Source organism: Pinus tabuliformis, chromosome 7, assembly GCF_031772625.1.
Source record: "Pinus tabuliformis cultivar Carrire ecotype Pingquan chromosome 7, CPIR1, whole genome shotgun sequence".
NCBI lineage: Eukaryota > Viridiplantae > Streptophyta > Pinopsida > Pinales > Pinaceae > Pinus > Pinus tabuliformis.
The window spans coordinates 2,081,571,689-2,081,591,399 of NC_142293.1; positions in this window are offsets into that span (position 1 = coordinate 2,081,571,689).

The window sequence follows — 19,711 nt, forward strand, 5'->3', positions numbered from 1 at the left end:
ACGATCGGCCAATGGAAAAGTGGAGGTGACGGTGCAAACACGACCAAGGCTTTAATGGCTGATGATATTACATTCACTGTGGTTATTTACCGGAATAGTTCATTTTTTAACGAGCTTAAACGCGGGTGGAAGCATTTGCTCGATCTTATGTTTATTTTTTAACGAGCATGAACTATGCGCTAAAACTGCTCGGATCTTGCGTTTATTTTTTAACGAGCATGAACTGTGTGCCAAAACTGCTCAATAACATGGTCTGATTTTGATTTTTTACCATAACTAGCTTTGCCCTTTTCAAAGATAGTACTGTACCTTCAATTGCTGCATCAAACTTGTTAGAAATGAATAACATTTGCTTGAAAATGAGATTAAAACCCTAATATTTTGCTTTGAACTACGTAAAAACAATTAAAAAGTGTTTTTACCTCTCATTTTACCATTTCATTTGAACTTGGTTTGTTGGATCTTTGGAGGTGCCTCTTCCCCCTTGATTTTTACCAGCTGATTTTGGGAGATTCTGTGGATGATTCTCGGCGCCGTCTGGACCAGGTAGGAACTAAACCCTAGCTCTTTCTTGTCATGGTTTCCTTTTTGCATTCTGTGCCTCTTTTCCTATTTTTCTGAGCCCCTGGGGTTTCATGAGCTTGTTTTTTCATCAACGCACCCTGTGCCTAGCGAAACCTACGCTGAATGTCAGCTAGTATGAAGGTTGTTTGACATTCAACGCAAGTGAACCACTCCTGCAAGTGCGTTGCGCGAAAAAGAGGAACTTGTTGCACATTTTTTGATGAAAATTTTGCCTGTTTTGCATCAAAATCAGGATCTTACTCCTTCTCTTGTTTGTTTTGCAGGGATCTTTGAGCAAAATGACCCTTACATGGTGAGAACGAGAGCATGAAGAAGAGGACATGATTGCTTTACATGATCCTGTCACGGTGAACGCGCTGCGGAACTGTGGCCTGCTGAAGTTCTTCCGTATCTCTAGCATGAGACAACAGATCTCTCTACTACAGTATTTGCTCGACGCTTGGGATCCTATCAACCAATTATTTCAGATTAGGGGCAAATCTATCCCCTTGACCGTAGTAGACATTTACTTCTTGACTGGTTTGTCGAGGCGGGGTGCCCCCATTTCTTTGTCAGGTTCGGCCCGAGGGAGTGACTCTGTGAGAGATTATGTCCGCCAGTATTACAGGGAAGGATCCCAGCCGAGCAGAGACGGCAAGATCGTTATCCGTGAGATTGCTGACAGGTCCCTCAGGTCTATCTTGTATACTATTGGTAGGATGGCCGGTAGCGCGTCCCTTCACGTAGCTAACAGATCCTATGTGCAGCATGCCTTGGAGTGTCTCCAACCGAAAATATTCAACTGGTGTGATGCAGTACTTCTTCAGATGAAAATTCAGTTAACCAAGGTAAAGGACGGGAAGCTGAAGAACTTTGGGTTCGGTTCCATTTTGACCGCCTTTGCTTTGGAGAAGATACCACTGATGCAGCCGCGGTACATTGCACTCGACTTGCCTTCTCCTACTGAACCACGCATGCAGAGATGGGTTGATCACATGTCTAGGCATACCGGTCAATCTCAGATTCCTTTCACTGATACCTTCTTCAAGTGGTTCGAGCGTCAGGAGATGGTCTATTCCGAGTATCCATATGTTGGCATGGATTTCCGGGGCAATCCGGATTTGGTACTGCCGGGCGGCGAGCAGTGGGGCGCTATTGGTAAAATCTTCGACCATATCACTGTTTACTGCTTTTATTTATAATGTCCTTGTGCTTTATTCTATCAAGACTTTAATCGAACTCATGTGTGCATGCAGATGTTGGTCCTGTTCGTCCAGCAGTTCGCCCGAGAGCGCCAGCCGTTGCCCTAGCAGGGGAGACTGCTGGGAGGGTTATTCTTCGTGACCTTGATGTGGCCGAGACCCTTACAGATGTGCAGGAGCAGGTTGAGAGCCTTACTCTCGGCATTCCAGATGTGAGGATCGACGAGTTACCTTTACAGTTGCAGCGGCATACTACTGGTGTGCCTAGACGATGGACTCGTCTCTTACGCATGATCGCACAGGCTGTGACGTGCTATCATGAGCATCACTAGACTAGGGTGCCCCCTAGCATTTTTGAGTTTTTGGGTCATGTGACCAATTTTGTCTTGGTTATAGAACATTATATGTAAACCATAAACAACTTATATATATATATATCTATATATATATATATATATATATATATATATATTTTGATTTTCGGGGTTTTATTCTGGTTGAGTTATGTGATCCATATGTACAACATTGATGATGTGTTTCTTTTTATAAATGTTGCAAATGTCTATCTAAAACATAGTTTGCTAATGAGTCGGTTAATGTGTTTAAGTTTATGGAAATATGTTGGTATTGAATTAAATCAAACTGTCTTTCCAAAATCTTAACCCTTAGAAACATACGATAAATAGCTGGATTGCGAACGGAATATATACCATTGAGTTGTAGTATTACAATTTGTGAGTCTAGCCTGACGATTAGTCGGCGTATACCATGGGTGATGGCATCAGAGAGTAGTTCTATCAACGCGCTATACTCAGCGATGTTATTCGTTGATTGCCCAATACATACACCTTTGAAACTTACTAACTCGCCGCTTGGATAAAAAATGGCCCAGGCTGTGGAGGATAGGTTCCGCGAACTACGACTCGCTCCGTCGGCATATCCAACGCATATCTCCAAAAGGTTTGACATCTGCAATAAATGTAAAAAGGTGGATTACTCGACCAAAACAAACACTTTAGCGAAAACAAAATACAACAAAAGCATATAGGTTACTATTTAAGCATAGTAATGCTTGAGGTACAACCCATTACGGGGCTGCGCCAGTGGAATTCCGTCATAATCCATTAACTCGTAGGCTCCTTTTTCTAATCACTCGTTTAAAAATATAGGGGCCCATCCATAAAGAATTAAATTTACCTTCTCCCAATTTATCGGATTCTTGGTCGTAAAGCAAGACCAAGTCACCTTCTGAGAAGACACAGGGTTTGACATTTTTGTCGAACTGTGCCTTGACTCATTTCTTATGGGCTTCGTTAGCCAAAGCGGCGTCACGATGGGTTTCATCCAATTGGATTAACTCCAAGAAACGGGCCTCTTCTTCTGAAGTTCCGGGGAGGAGATCAATTGCGAGTTTAAGAGACGAGATTTCACACTGGACTGGCAAGACTACTTCCAGGCCATACACCAGTTGGAAAGGTGTGAACCTGGTCGCATTCCTTACCGATGTTCGGTAAGCCCACAAGGTTGAGTACAGGATTAGGTGCCACCTTATTTTGTGAAATCCGATCATCCTTTGCAACATACGCTTCAGGACTTTGTTGATCACTTCAACCTATCCGTTGGCTTGCGGATAATACGGGGTAGAGTTGTCGTGAGATAGCCCTAGCTTGGCAGCTAATTCAACCATCATGTGATTGCGAAAATGCGATCCATGATCTGTAACTATAGCCTGTGGTACGCCGAATCTGGCGACTACATGATTGAAAAAGAAAAGGGCAGTTGTTTCACCAGTATTATCTAATGTAGGCATCGCCTCGGCCCATTTGGTAAAATAGTCAACGGCGACTATAATATACCCATGCCCCCCGGTCGAGGTGGGGTTACATGTCATGAAATTAATGCCCCATTTGGCGAAAGGCCCAACAGCAACTATTGGTTGTAAAGGTTCGGGTGGTCTTCTGGTTTTGCTATCAAAAATTTGACAAGCATGGCAACTTCTGACTGCATTTATGCAATCTTTGAACATGGTTGGCTAGAAGTATCCTGCTCGTAAGATTTTTTGTGGTGTAGCATATCCAGATTGATGCCCCCCACACGCGCCTGAATGACACTCATTCAGGGCTTTTTCGGCCTCCTCATGAGTGAGGCACCTTCTCAGAACTGTATCGATACCACGACGGTAAAGCGTATCACCGACGATCATGTAGTCTTTTGCTTGGTATCGTATACGTTTCTGTTCTGAGTGAGAGCTGTCAGGCCTGAACTTTTGGGTTTGGAGATAAATTATTATATCTCCATACCACTCATTGCTTGTAGATATCAGAAACAAACTTTCGTCCACGATTGATTCTTGGGATGTTTCATCGTTGGACGACGATGGGAGATCGCACAATAATTCTGCGAAAACTTGAGCTTTCTTTGATTTGGATTTTACGAATTCTAGATCAAACTCTTGAAGGATTGCTATCTATTTTGAATATTTGCCCCCCAGCAACTGTCGCGTCAATATATAAGTCATGGGGTTGCAATCAGACAAAATGGTAGTTTTCCGAAAGAGGACATAGTGTCGAAACCTTTGAATCGCTTGAACAGCTGCAAGCGCTAGTTTTTCAACATAAGAATATTTACTTTCTGTATCATTTAATTTTTTTCTTAAATAATATATAGGGTGTTCGATTCCATCGACTTCTTGAACTAAAACCATCGCAATGGTCGCATCCGCTGCAGCCAGATATAGGTTAAAATCTCTTTGATAGTCCGGGCATACATTAATGATGCTTTTACTAGAGAATCTTTCAGAGCATCAAAGGAAGCTTGCGCCACCTGATCCCAGACAAAAGGTACATCCTTTTTCAAAAGACGAGTATAACCTTTAGCAAGTTCTGCGTAATTTGGAATGAACCTCCTCAGAAAGTTTTCTTTCCCTTGGAGTTTCTGAATCTGAAGCAAATTTGAAGGTGGAGGCAAATTTATGATTGCCTGAACCTTACAGGGGTCGAGACAAATCCCGTCCTTGGAGACTACAAAGCCAAGTAAACGACCAGAGCTGACGCAAAATACACATTTGTGTGGATTGAGTCGTATCTTGTAGTGTCGGCAACGTAGAAATATCACTCTTAAATGCTACGGATGATCAGTCCGCTTTCGCGAATGAGCCAGAAGGTCGTCGAGGTATGGTTGAACGATGTTCTTGATGTCATGGAAGGCATAATTCATTGCCCTCTGAAACGTCGCCCCAGCGTTCTTTAAACCAAAGGGTAATTTTCGATATGCGAATGTGCCCCACGGACAAATGAATGCAGTCTTTGACTGGTCCTGTGGGCGGATATTTATTTGATTATACCCGGAGAATCCATCCATAAATGAAAAGATTTCACATCTGGTGCATTCATCAATTATCTGGTCGATGAAGGGTGTAGGGTAGTTGTCTTTTAGACAAGCTTGATTTACATCCCTATAATCGACGCACACTCTAATTGTTCCTTGTTTTTTCATAACAGGGACAATATTCAATACCCAATCGGTTAGAGGAACCGGGTAGATGAAACCAGCATGGAGAATTTTTTCAACTTCTGCTTTAATTGCAGCGGCTTTCTTGGGGTGCACCTGTCGAAGCCGTTGTCTTACTGGTTTGACATCAGGATACATCTTAATTTCATGTTCAACGATACTCAAGTCGATGCCTGGCATTTCATCATATGTCCAAGCAAAGACATCTCTGAATTCGCGAAAAAGAGTGTTATATATTTCCAGTTCTGAAGGAGAACAACATTTGCCAACATAAATATTCTCTACAACATCTGCTTCGGTTGAGATATTTATGGCTATAGTCTCTTCAATATTGGATAGGTTCCGTTCGGAATCCACCGTATTTACAGTATTTGATAGGAATTCAAAGACTGAAGGATGATAAAGGTCACCCTGAGTATCTTCTTCACAATCCGGAAGAAGGGAACGATGGTGGCTATCATTCCATGGTGCCCCCTCAATCAACATTGATTGTATAATTCCTTCGTCGGTTCCATGCACTCACGACCAAGGATCTAAAAGGGTACCATATTCTCTAGACCTGTCTACCCAAACGCTTGATGAGCATTGATTTGGGTTCACCTCCCATGCCAGAAACATTGATTGCTACAAAATTTCTATTAGGCTTGAGGGCAAAACCATTGCATGATCCATGTCAATATCGTCTTCTGAGATCTTCGTGGAAGATATCATATTGCAGGCTCCTACCAACGCTACTTCTCCTATATAGATTGGAGGTGGAAGTGCGAAAGTTCCCATTAATGTGGGGTCTTTCAGTAGGCCTACTCCAATATCTTGAAGCGAATGGCTGCTACCATGGATCATAGGAATGCTTCATGTAACTTGTGAACCATTAGGGAGGAAGTTTTGTTGGTCGATGATTGTAATCCCCCCTTGAAAGGGGAATGCAATCTTTCTAAAATAGGTCGACACAACAGCTGCCATGGCGTAGATCCACGGTCTTCCTAGTAGGATGTTGTAATAAAGATTCCCATCGATGACTTCAACATCTATTTCTACCGTTTTTCCCCCTAGTTCAACCTTCAAGTTATTTAGGATACCATATGGGGTATATGTCCTTCCGTCGAATGCTTTTAATGTTGTCGAAGATCGCGAAAAGGTTGGAGATCCTAAAGTTTTCCAGCAACTCATCGACATAATACATGTAGATGCCCCTTCATCAATAGTTGTTCGGTGAACAGTTTTGTTGAGGGCTTTCACTTGGATAAGGAAAGCTAGTTGAGCTGGTAACTGAGGATCGTATCCTTTGTGGTCAAAAGATACAAGATTGGAATCCTTAGGATCAACCCCACTAATGGTTGATAACAAAGCCTGCCTTTGGGATGGGCAATTTTGTAGTACTTCAAGAGTCGACATAGCGGATGGCGATTGGGCCAAATCTTCCACTATGTTATAATGCTGCGCTGCTCTGGCACGAGGATTAAATGTCGACTTGTGTACTACTCCCTTTGGCGGTTTTATTGTTAATTCAGGAATGATGGGTGGTACAACTTCTGTCGAAATCGTTGTCGAACTGCTTGGTTGATCTTTTTCCTTGCCGTTCGACAGTTGCGGATTCCCGTAATCTTTGTTTCTTGTCGAAATAAAAGTATCATTTTGTTGCTTGGAAATCGACAACATAAGCACTTGCGACGGGGAAGCATTTCCACTATTAACCAGATTTTGACCTGGATTTGGAAATGGATCAGTTAATACAGCTGAGGTTTGCGAACTCTTGAAGAATTTCTTCAGCTCAGCTTTGTATGGAAATTCGTTTGTCCAATGACGCTCGTCACATATCTGACACCCAATGGTAGGGGGTTTCCTATTTCCAGGAGGGTTTGAAGAAGTTTTTTCAGGTGATGACTCACCCTGTTTCTTCTTCTTCCCTTTGTTTTGCTTCTTCTTGCTTCCTGGTTGTTTGGTTTCTTTGCCTTTATCCGCTGATACGGCATTTACTTCCGAAGCAAGAATTTCATCTTTTGCATTTTGATCTGAAATCTTACGGGCCTTCTTGGAGTTGGCCTTTGTCAGTTTCGCGTTTGTCGTGCCAATCACGCCATCGCCGGCATGAGAGTCATTGTTTTATTTAGGAGGAGGAGGAATTGAGAATTCCGGTCTAGGGGCGTCAGGTATTTTGTCATAGAGCGTGCCAGACTAAGTCTAGATACTGCGCACGAGCGATAACTTGCTCTTCCGTTACGACTCCCCCCTTTGCCACATCTTCCGTTATAGCAGGAAGTAATGATTTGATAAACCATTCAGCTAATAGCTGATCGGGAACGTATGTTTTTACCATCCTACGACGACGTCGCCACTCATGTATATGATCAGATATGTGAGTGGCCATTGTCTGTTTGAAGTTGGTTAAGATTTCCGTTCCCGTTTCATACCTTATCGGTAATTGAAAATGGGTTAAGAAAGTTGTGGCTAAGGTGCTGAAATTGTCGAACGAAGCTCTAGGAAATTCAATATACCATTTTGCCGCTGGACCCGTTAACGTCCTCTGAAAAAGGCGAAGCCTTATCTGTAGGAATTTACAGGATAAGTTCCTCAGAAAGAACACCAAAAGGACACCGCTCACAACTAGATCTCAAATCAATACACCAGTATTTTTGACGTGGTTAAAACCCTCAAAGAGGGAAACAGTCCACGGCCTGAGCCAACGTGGCCACTTCAAGCAATTTATTAATCAAAGAATGAAAATTTACATAAGCTTTCTCTCATAGACGGATTACCTGAACAATGACCCTCCATGCGCTTTAAATAGAACTCATAGACCAATCGGGTGTCAACCCACAGATCAAGTGTCGGTAATACCGAGGAGAGAGTGAACCATCGGATCACTACATATCGTGACCGTCGGATTGTAAGTTACAAAATGTACAACGGTAAAGAAACACACTTTACCTAACTCTATACTAGACCAAGTTGAACTTAACTATTTCCTATGTGTCGGAATATCCTAACATCCCCCCTTAAGAACAACTTGGGATAGGATTGAAGGATTTACAAATATGACACAATAGGAGAAGGAAGGAGGCACTAGAGCCTATCCCCCCTTAGTGACAACTTCCTGAACTCCAAGCATATATCGAAGTTTAGTGAACTTCGCCTCTGTGAGAGCCTTTGTGAAGATGTCTGCAACCTGATCATCTGTTGAACAATATTGCACTTCAAGAACATGGTCATGAATGAGCTTTCTGATGAAGTGCATGTGTAGTTCAATGTGTTTGCTGCGCTGATGCTGGACTGGATCTTTGCATAGCTGAATGGCACTTTGATTATCACACCAAAGTGTGGTTGGATGCTGCTGCTCAAAGCCAAACTCTGATAGGATCTGACGAAGCCACAAGGCTTCCTTACTAGCTTCCACGACACCACGATACTCTGTTTCTGCTGACGAAAGAGAAATGGCAGCCTGTTTCTTACAAGCCCATGTAATAGGTCCTGAACCAAGAGTGAAGACATAACCGGCAGTAGACTTCCGATCATCAGGGTCACCAGCCCAATCAGAATCAGTGAAACCAACTAATAGAGGAGCTGCTTTGGCACTGTAATGGATCCCAAACTGTACTGTACCTCAAACATAACGAAGTATTCTTTTAGCTGCTTTCCAATGACTTTCACGGGGGTTTTGCATAAAACGAGCAACAAGGCCAACAGCAAAGGAAAGGTCAGGACGAGTATGGGTTAAATACAAGAGTTTTCCTACAAGTTGACGGTATAAGGTAGCATCAACTTCAGGAGAAGTACAAGAGACTGAAAGTTTGACTCCAGACTGAAAGGGAGAAGGGGCTGGCTTACAGTCTTCCATGTGAAAATGACGAAGAATATCACAAGCATACTTGGACTGGGAAAGGGAAATACCCTCCTTGGATTGCAAGACTTGAAGACCGAGAAAATAGTGTAAGTGTCCTAAGTCTATCATTTCAAATTTCTTTTTAAGGCTGGACTTCACATGGTTTATAAGGTTGGGATCACTACCAGTAAGAATAAGATCATCAACATAAAGAACAAGGATGATAAGAGAGTTGCCCACTTTCTTGGTGTAGACAGTATTGTCAGAATAACACCTAGAAAAGCCAGATTCTAAAAGAAAGCTATCAATTTTGGCATACCAAGCCCGAGGAGCTTGCTTGAGACCATAAAGGGATTTCTTAAGTCGACATACAAGGCTGGAGCCTATTTGGATGAAGCCAATGGGTTGTTCCATATAGATTTCTTCATGCAAGTCCCCATGCAAGAAGGCAGATTTAACATCCATCTGATGGACTTCCCATTTTAAAAAGGCAGCAAGGGAAAGAACAAGGCGGATAGAGTTCATTTTGGAAACAGGGGAGAAGGTTTCAATGTAATCAATGCCTTCAACCTGTGAAAAGCCCTTAGCAACAAGACGAGCTTTATGTTTATCTACTTTCCCATCTGGTCCATACTTGATTCTGTAAACCCATTTACATCTAACAAGTTTGCGTCCCTTTGGTAGAGGAACAAGATCCCATGTATCATTTGCCAACAATGAATGATATTCTTCATTCATAGCTGCTTCCCAATGTGGATGGCCTGAAGCTTCTGCAAAAGTGTCAGGATCATGATTTACTGGAGCTTGAGCTAGTAAAGAAGAGGCTCTTTCAAACTGAGAACGTGTACATCGTTGATCTGTAGGATCACCGACAAGATCACCTGCTGCATCCCGAGTAGCACGGACCCATCTTGGAAGTTGAGGATCCTGAGAAGGTGGGGGAGGATTGTCATCCTCACTTTCATCATCTGAAGAAGTTTTTTTTTCAAAAGTAGAAGAGATAGGAAGAGGTGGCACATCCGCCGGACTAGGCTCACAGGCCGATTTATTTTAATCAAATTTTACATCTCTTCTAATGATAACATTTTTGGACTTAAATGGAATAAGTCTATAACCTTTTACATCTTCAGAATATCCAACAAAAGTACATGTATCACTCTTAGGTTCTAAAGCTTTATGCTTTTCATCTGGAATATGGGCCCATGCTTCACTTCCAAAAATACGAAAGTGACTTACATCTGGTTTAATGGAACTCCAAGCTTCTTCTGGAGTGATATTCTTTAGAACCTTAGTAGGAGTGTGATTGATTATATAATTTGCACAATTAATTGCTTCGGCCCAAAAACTAAGACTGAGTCCTCTAGATTGCAGCATACAATTAGCCATTTCCTTTAAGGTGCGATTTTTCCTTTCAGCTACACCATTTTGTTGTGGAGTGTATGGAACAGTATGTTGCATTTGAATTCCATTTTCGGTGAAAAAGTTGATGAATGTGTTTTTAACATATTCTCCACCATTATCAGTTCTTAGCTTAAGAATTTGATGTCCAGATTGTTTTTCAACAAAGGCTTTGAAGGACAAAAATGTGTTAAATACTTCGCTCTTGAGTTTTAAGAAGTATACCCAAGTGCATCTGGAGAAATCATCAATGAAAGTTAAGAAATACCTGCTACCAAAGAATGAAGCAACAGGAAGTGGACCACATAAATCACTGTGCACAAGCTGTAAAGGGGCTGAGGCGTGCCAAGAGGCACGTTTTTCAAAACTGTCCCGATGATGTTTTCCGAGTACACATCCGGAACAAACACCATCTCTGCAAGAGACCATAGGAAGACCTGTCACCATATTTTCTTTACATAGATGCTGAAGGGAGCGATAGTTTAAGTGACCAAATCGCTCATGCCAAAGTTTGCTCACTTTATCATTATGAGCAACAAATACTGAGGGAAGATTTGATGACCCAAAGTTGTGAAACTTATACAACCTTGTGGAATCATCAGCAATACCAGTAGTTAGAATCTGTTTAGGATCTCTTAGATCCTTGATTACAACATCATGAGGTGAAAATTCAACAATTTTGCCTTCACCTGAATGAGTTATCTGATATACAGATAGAAGGTTGCAGGATAAGGTTGGAACACATAGTACATCATTAAACTGACCATTGTCTAGATGAATAGTTCCAGTCCCTACAACATTAAGAGATCTATCATCACCAACATATATATTTTTGGTGTTACAATCATTTAAAGAAGAAAACATGGCTTTGTTTTTGGCCATGTGATAAGAGGCTCCAGAATCAATGAGCCACTCATGAGAATGAGAAGAAGAAGATACATTTAATGCATAACCAGACTGAGATGATTGACAACGACATGCAGAAAGTGCCATTCCTGAAGATGAAGTTGAAGTTGAAGTTGAAGAATGCTCCACATGGATGTTATGTTTCTTCATTGCGGCTTCCAAGGCTTCCATCTTCTTAAAGCATTTAGATTCTAAGTGGCCATCTCAATTACAAAAGTTACAATGTCTATCAGTCTTCTTCCATTTGTTTTTATTGGTCCTATCATTTTGTTGAAATGATCTTTCATTTTGAGGCTAAGTTTGCTTAGGACCCTTGTTTGGTTTAGGACCATTATTTTTAGGATATGACTTCTTAGGATTCTTTGAATTTGGTTGCTGCTGGGCGGCTAACGCTTTCTTGGAAGAGTTTCCAAGATTAAGAAGACCAAGGTGTAAGAGTTTTTCTTGTTCTCTTATTAAATAATCACAAAAAGAGTCAAAGGAAGGGGCCTTGTAGTCTTTTCCTTGACAAATGAAAGCTTCCCTTGTAGAATGGAAGGTGGAAACAAATACAGAGTAGGCTAGTCCCAACTTAGTAAGGATGGAATAAATAAGGTTACTATCTTCTTTCTTAACCTTAACACCTTCCAAGAGATATCTAAGGGTCTTGAATTTGGACAAGAAATCTTCAATGCAAGAAAAATTATTAGGATCCAATGTAAGCAACTCATTTTCAAGTTGATGGGCTCTAATTTCATTTTTAATCCCAAAAACTTTAGTGATTTGTTCCAATGCTTCATGAGGAGTATCAAGTTCTGCAATATGGAATCTAAGATCAGGAGAAATAGACATCCCTATCAAACCACGTGCTTGATCTTGTCTATTTTCCCATTTTGCAGCCTTGTCTTCATCTTTTGGTTTCTTCTCTTGGCCTGTGGCTATTCTGTAGAGACCTTTACTTCTAAGTAAATCTTCCAAGTAGGCTATCCATTGGAAGTAGTTAGTGCTGTCAAGAATGACTTGGCATTAAATTTCCATTTTTTTTTAAAAACCTGAAGCTGAAGATGCTGAAAGTAAGTGTTCCAATGGATAGATCTCGAAAAATTAGGCTGTTTTAAAAAAAACAGCTCTGAAAAAGGCTTCCGGATGAAGAAGTTATGGCTTTTTGAAAAAAACTTTGTTGAAGTTGCCGGCAAAGTGCACGAATGTGCGGGAATGAAAAAAAATGCCTCCACAAAATGGAGATTTGAACCCAAGACCTCTACTCTCTTAAAATAGCTTTGAACCAATTGAGCTATACAAAAAATTTGAGAGAGAGAGAGAGAGGGGGGGGGGCTTGGGTTGCGTGCTTGCCTCGAGAAATCTCTTTTTTCCTACAAAACAAAAACACAAAACCCAACACGAATATGCAAAGAAAAACGAACCTCACGGCTCAAAGTTAGCTTTAGCCGGAAACTAAATATTTTTCTCAATGTTTCTGATTTTCCAAGATCACACTAAGGTGCAGGGAAAAGAGCATACGCATGAGAAAAAAAAACTTCCTTTCTGTTTCTGATTTGCCCAGATCGCACAGAGTCGCAGGGCAAAGAGCCAGGGAAAATTTTAAGAACCCCCCTAAATTTATAAATATAATAAATGGGCGAATCTCCATGGTATATAGGAAAAATGGAAGGCGATTTTATCAATAATATAATATGTATATATAATTTTTTGGCGAATCTCTCACCAGGCATGGCGAATATTTTACTCAATTATAAAATCTTGTAAGATCTTGGCGAGTCTTTCACTAAATAATAAAACTTTGTAAACTCCTAGTGAATCTTAGCATAGGCTACATGCTGGTTTAATTCCCCCATTTAAATAGGCTACATTCCAGGTGAATACCATGGGTCAATACCATGTGCCATTTTGGTGAATACCATGGGTCAATACCATGTACCATTTTTATTTTTATTAATTCTAATAGTAGGGTTAATAATGGTTTTTTGCATGGTATTAATAACTAGTCCATCGTATTTGTCCCATAGTATTTTGGCCATAGGTTTCACTTAAATAGAACCCATTTTTTGAGTGTTCGTAAATATAAGGTGACTTATGGAGTAAATATAAAAAAATGTTTTATTTGTTTACCATACCTCTCGTTTATTTATATTTTTATTAATTTACCATACCTCTTTTACAAATATGGTATTTGGCCCATAGGATTCACTTAAATAAAACTTCTTTCTTGAGCCTTCATAAATATAACGAGGGTTATGGACGAAATATAAAAAGAGGTTTTATTTATTTACGATACGTCTAGTTTATTTATATTTTTATTTATTTACCATACCTTTTGAGTAAGTATAAAAAGACGTTTTATTTATTTACCATACCTCCACTTTACTTATATTTTTATTTGTTTACACCCTTACATGTATATTATGGAGTAAATATAAAAAATGTTTTATTTATTTACCATACCTCTCATTTATTTATATTTTTATTAATTTACCATACCTCTTTTATAAATATGGTATTTGGCCCATAGGATTCACTTAAATAAAACCTATTCTTGAAAATGGGCGAATGGATTTACTTAAATAAAACCTATTATTGAAAATGGGCGAATGGAAGGCTATAAGTCCTAATTTCAAGGGCTAAATTTACCTTTTTTACCCTCTCCCTTAAAATAAGGTGGGCTATTTGAGGTGATTTGTAAAAATGTACTATGATACAAAATATTCGCCCACTAAAAATTTAAAACCCCTTAATTTCGCCAAAGGGCGAACATTCGCCCCTAAAATTATCCTTGCAAAGAGCATACGCAGAAATGAAAGGTATAGATCCGGTAATAAAAAAAGCTAAATAAACAGAAACCGAAATAACCAGAGAGAAAATAACAGTGAACTGCAGATAAACACTGTATACCTCCAGATCTTAAAAATGACGCAGATAGGGCTACCGGAAACCTTTTCGCGTGAAACGAAAGGGGTTCCTCACTGGAACAAATGCTCCGAACACAACAGAGCAGTCCTCTCGGCCCGAAAGCAGTCAGAAACAGTAGATCTAGGAAACGACAGCCGCATGCAGTTCTACCGGCTTCAGATTTGGATCACCAATGGACGCGGCCCTCAAATAGCTCTGATACCATGTAGGAATTTACAGGGTAAGTTCCTCAGAAAGAACACCAAAAGAACACCGCTCACAACCAGATCTTAAATCAATACACCAGTATTTTTGACGTGGTTAAAACCCTCAAAGAGGGAAACAGTCCACGGCCTGAGCCAACGTGGCCACTTCAGGCAATTTATTAATCAAAGAATGAAAATTTACATAAGCTTTCTCTCATAGACAGATTACCCAAACAATGACCCTCCATGCGCTTTAAATAGAACTCATGGACCAATCGGGTGTCAAGCCACGGATCAAGTGTCGGTAATACCGAGGAGAGAGTGAACCGTCAAATCACTACATATCGTGACCGTCGGATTGTAAGTTACAAAATGTACAACGGTAAAGAAACACACTTTACCTAACTCTATACCTAACTCTATACTAGACCAAGTTGAACTTAACTATTTCCTATGTGTCGAAATATCCTAACATTATCGAATCATCGTTTAAGGTGTTTGATGAACACCATAGATGAAATGTCATCACGTGATTCGATGGGTCCTCACCTGGATTTCCATTAAATTTAGGAATGTCTGAAGGAAGTTTGTGAGGAATCACTGGCCACCAAGGGGCATAAGCAATTGGATCGTTTGTTAACCGGTGTAAATCGGGTAACTCTAAAGTTGCCACGAATGGTAACTGTTGATTCAGGTTAGGTGAAGCATACCCAGGATACGATGGAATTGCCTGAGCAGTTGGCCTTTGCATACCAGCATAATGTAATTGATGTTGGTATGACTGATACGGTTGGTGGACATGACCACCGTAAAGTGGTTGATTTTGACCGTTTTGAATGTACGGTTGTCCACTGTTCGCAAAGATCTGCTGCTCAGAACCTTGGTATACTTGTTGGAATTGTGGTTGTTGGTATTGCACCAACCATGGTTGCGAAGCCATGTTCTATTGCGCTATACTAACCGTTGGACCAAGGTGTGGGGTAATTGTACCCGTTTGGACCTGTGTCGCCCCACCAGTAGGCGATTGTGGTTGAGTCACAGGGTCAAGGGGCTGTTGCATTACAACCTGAAAAATCTGAGGTTGACATACAATAGGCAACGTTTGAACTTGCGACACTGTCACAATAGCCGGTGTGGTCGGTATGTTCGACACAGGTACACATTTTTGCATAGAATACACAACCCTTGGTTGTTGAAGTAGCATAGGTACCCAACCACTTGATGTAACTCCAGTATAACCTGAATATTGTTGTGAACTCCCGTATGGATATCCTCCCGGAGGGGGTAATGAAGGGGCACACTGCCCCCCATACGGTGGCAATCCGGAACTCAAGGGGATTGTTTGTCCTTGGGGACTGGATTGCCCAAATTGACCTCCAAATGGATCAATTTGGCGAGTTTCAACATAAGAGTTGTCGGATATTATTCCGAAGGAACAAACTGGAACGGACCACACTGTTGAAATAGTCCCTGGGTGGACTCTTTCTAGCGGTTGTGAGCTAGTCAGGACAGATGGTATACCGGCAAACATTGTCGGAGTGACGGTAGGGAGTTCTGCTATCGCTGTGTCATTCGGCATAGTCCTAGATGTTGACGGTTGTTCAGACATTTTGAGTCTATCCAAGATATTAACTAGCGATTCTACAGGAACTTCCACTGGTGGTAGACTAACTTCTGATGTCGAAGGAAATAGAGTGACCCCGACTCCAAAATGTGTTGGAGTACTTGCTTGCGGATCTTCTACAATTTCCTCTATCGCAATCAAACCAGGTGGAAGGGGAAGACCGTCAGGTCCGTAAAATATTTCTGGTGCCGAAGAAGGGGTTGAATCAACAGCGACAGATGTTTGAAGAACAAGATTCTCTGAACCAGTTACAGATGGAACTGGTTCAGTAACACAAATGTTTGTTCTCAGACTAGGATCAGTATCACTGTCCCTCTGTGGCTGTTGAACTTCTTCTGTAGAGGCAGGGTTTCCAGAAATGTTTGGAGTAACCGGAATCTCAGATGTCGTTGGAACACTTGTTCTAACTTGGATAGGAGATTTCGAACCCGTTAAAACGAGTTCGCTTTGTCCGTACTGTTTTCGATTCCGGAGACAAAGACGGTTGACTCGTAAGCCTCCGCGAACGACGGGGTTTCAATTGACTTAGTTCCACGATTGCGGATTACTCGATCAACCAAAATACAAAAGGGGAAAGTGTGTTTCCAAATTGACTGAATGTTTTAGACGCTTTAGACACAACTTGATTTTTCAATTTTAAAGAGTCGAGAAAAAGCTAAAGATGACTCTAGTCTCCTTCGATGTTTTAACGAGCCCGAAGTGACAAATGCTTGGATGCACTTTTTCCGTTATAGAGTCTGAAAAAGGCCAAAAGGAACTGCTCTGGAGTTCTAGGTAGAGGGTGTACCAAACTTTTCGCAAAACCGCAGAATACTTTTTAATGTACGGGCGGTCGATCTTCCTGAATGCTGTGTTCAGTGCATTGCGATCAGTAGGGCGGCCGACACGGCTTCCTAAGGATAAATGTTTTATGCCTATAGGGGTCTCCCAATATATACTCGACGGTACGTGGGAGCACAATCCGTGCTGGCGCTATCGTCCCTCAGGAGGAATCACCCACCATCAGCGAGATCGATAGTCACCAGGCTTTACGACACCGGAACACGTCTCTAGCCTAGACCTCTATGTTGTGCGTTAAGTTACAAAGCGTTGTTAAGTTCATTCAATTTATTTTAGGTTGATCTTTTTAGAAGTTTGCCTTTTGAGGTTCACCACGAGATGTATGATACAATTCCTAAATGCAGTCTAAAGATGATAAGCAAGCTTTTATATCTTTTCAACAATGAAAATCCTAGCTACAAAGGGAAAAGAAAGACACCATCTTTTCTCAAAGAGCAATCAGCACACTCTAATGCACTTTTCCTAAATCAAGCATGCAAACTATCAAGATGCAAATGCACAATGCAGGTGTTTGTTTTCCGCTCTCTTAATATTGATGCCTAAAAAGAAAGCTTTTTGTACAACTTTGAATTTTCTTTTAAATGACAAATACAAACAAGTTTACTTTTTCGAAATCAGAAAGGATAGAAGAGATTACAACACTTAACGATTTTCGAAATGAATACTTGTTTTGACACTCAAAAGAGACAAACTCAAACCAAAAGCAAAAATGAATGTATAACCAACTGTAATCAGCCAATGAACTCTCTCCTAAGATCACAATCAACAGATTTGAATCAAGGGCTACAGGATGACTATTTCACTCTTGCAATGGAAAACTGTAAATGATGCCACAAACACATAAAAACACTCACAGTATTTTTGTACAAAAGGAGGCGGAATTTAAGCAGAGAAAATGGGTTATAAGACAGGTACCTATGCTAGTTATAGGATGCAAAAAACAGAGATCAAAACAAGGCAAAACAGAGCAGAGAACCCCAGCTGCACAAGGCCTAACTGGATCAACGCACCCTCAACACAGAGGTTTTGACATTCAGCACAGGTAGCATTCACGGGACTTGCGTTGAAATGCAGAACCTCCTCACAGGGTCTGCGCTGAAGGAGAAACGAGAGTTTCTCACTGGGTTCTGGGTCACAGTTTGCTATTTAATCTACAGTTTCAGGCCAAATCAAAACAACAAGCAAGGTACAATCAAAGGGATGCTTTGAGGGAGGACTAAGATCTATCACAAAGGATCATCAAATAATTTGTGAGTCCATTGTTTAGATCATAGACAAATCCAGTGATTGGATCAAAGCAGCAGTTGTCTACTTTGCATCTGAGAATAGCAGATGCAGTTTGATTGTTGCTGTTGAGTCTATGAAACAAACAATGATAGAAACACAAATAAAATGACTAAACAGATCTCCCCAGTGGAGTCACCAATTTGTTGTGGGGAAAAATGCCTATGCAGGACGATCCTATCCACCTAAGGTGTGACAGTGCCTTAGCAACAAACAGAAACAGCTATTCTAGTATTCTTCCTTTATGAATTAAGAATGAAGAGAGATGAATGGACTAACCGGTGTCTTCTGTTTGTCCCCCGATCCGGTTTCTCTTCTCTTTGGGAGTTCTCAGCTACTTGCCTTCTCACTCACCCAGCTTCAACAGGTTTCTGCAAGATCACAAGAAGAGAACACTACACAAAGACATAGATTCATATTCATAACTAGTTCAGGATTAGAAATAAACTAAACATACTAATGCAATCATACATCAAAGATACATCAGTATATAGGAGAAACCAAGATAGCTTTATTGATGAATAACAAGGTTCAGGAGGAGATACAACCAAGAGGGCTCCAATCCAGCATCTCCTTCCCAGCAAATGAAATTCCTATCTTCACCTCCCTTCAAAGCATTAAGCACCCAATGATTCCAGTCTCAAACCAACAGCAATTCTTTGCAATAACAAAATTCCCGCCCCTAGATCTCATGGAGGAGAGATCCATATATAGATGTTTGGAGAGAGGATGAGTCAGCTTGAGATCTGACTAGTGTCCTCTCCCTCTGTCAGTTCTTGCTTCCACTTGGAGACTAAGAGCCTCTTACTCATCACTAGTCAAATTCCTTGAGGCAAGTGTCATTGGAGAAGATTCTGGAAGCTTCCAGGGTCTTTCCACCTCGTTGAATGAACTTTCCATTTGTCACTTCCCGCTCAGCACACCCTGGTAGTGCTTCTACCTGCGTTGCAGTGCACCTAGCCAGTGCAATCTCTGCATTTCAGCGCAGACAGCTAGTGGAGCCTCTGAATTGATCCTGAATTGACTTGTTTTTGAGCAGTTTCTGGTGGAGAACTTCTGTGAATTGTTGTGGTTTCTTAGCCTTGTTCCTCTAGGGGTAGGAACAACATGTTTAGGGACTTTGGATCCCTTAGATTATGGACATTTCATGCTTATAGCTGTAAGGCACAAAAATGTCTATAACATATATGGCTACAAGTCAGGCAGCATATGAGGCCATCTGGATGCAGAAAATCCTAGTTGGTTTGTTTGATCAGAGGATGGATCCAACTATGATCTATTATGATAATCAGAGTTGTATAAAACTCTCTGAGAATCCATTATTTCATGATAGGTTCAAGCACGTCGACATTTGGTATCATCATCTTAGAGATTGTGTAGCGAGGAGGATCATGTTGCTGCAATATATTTTGATAGAGGAGCAAGATGCTGACATTTTGAAAAAGGCATTGTTAAAGTGTAAATTTGAGTT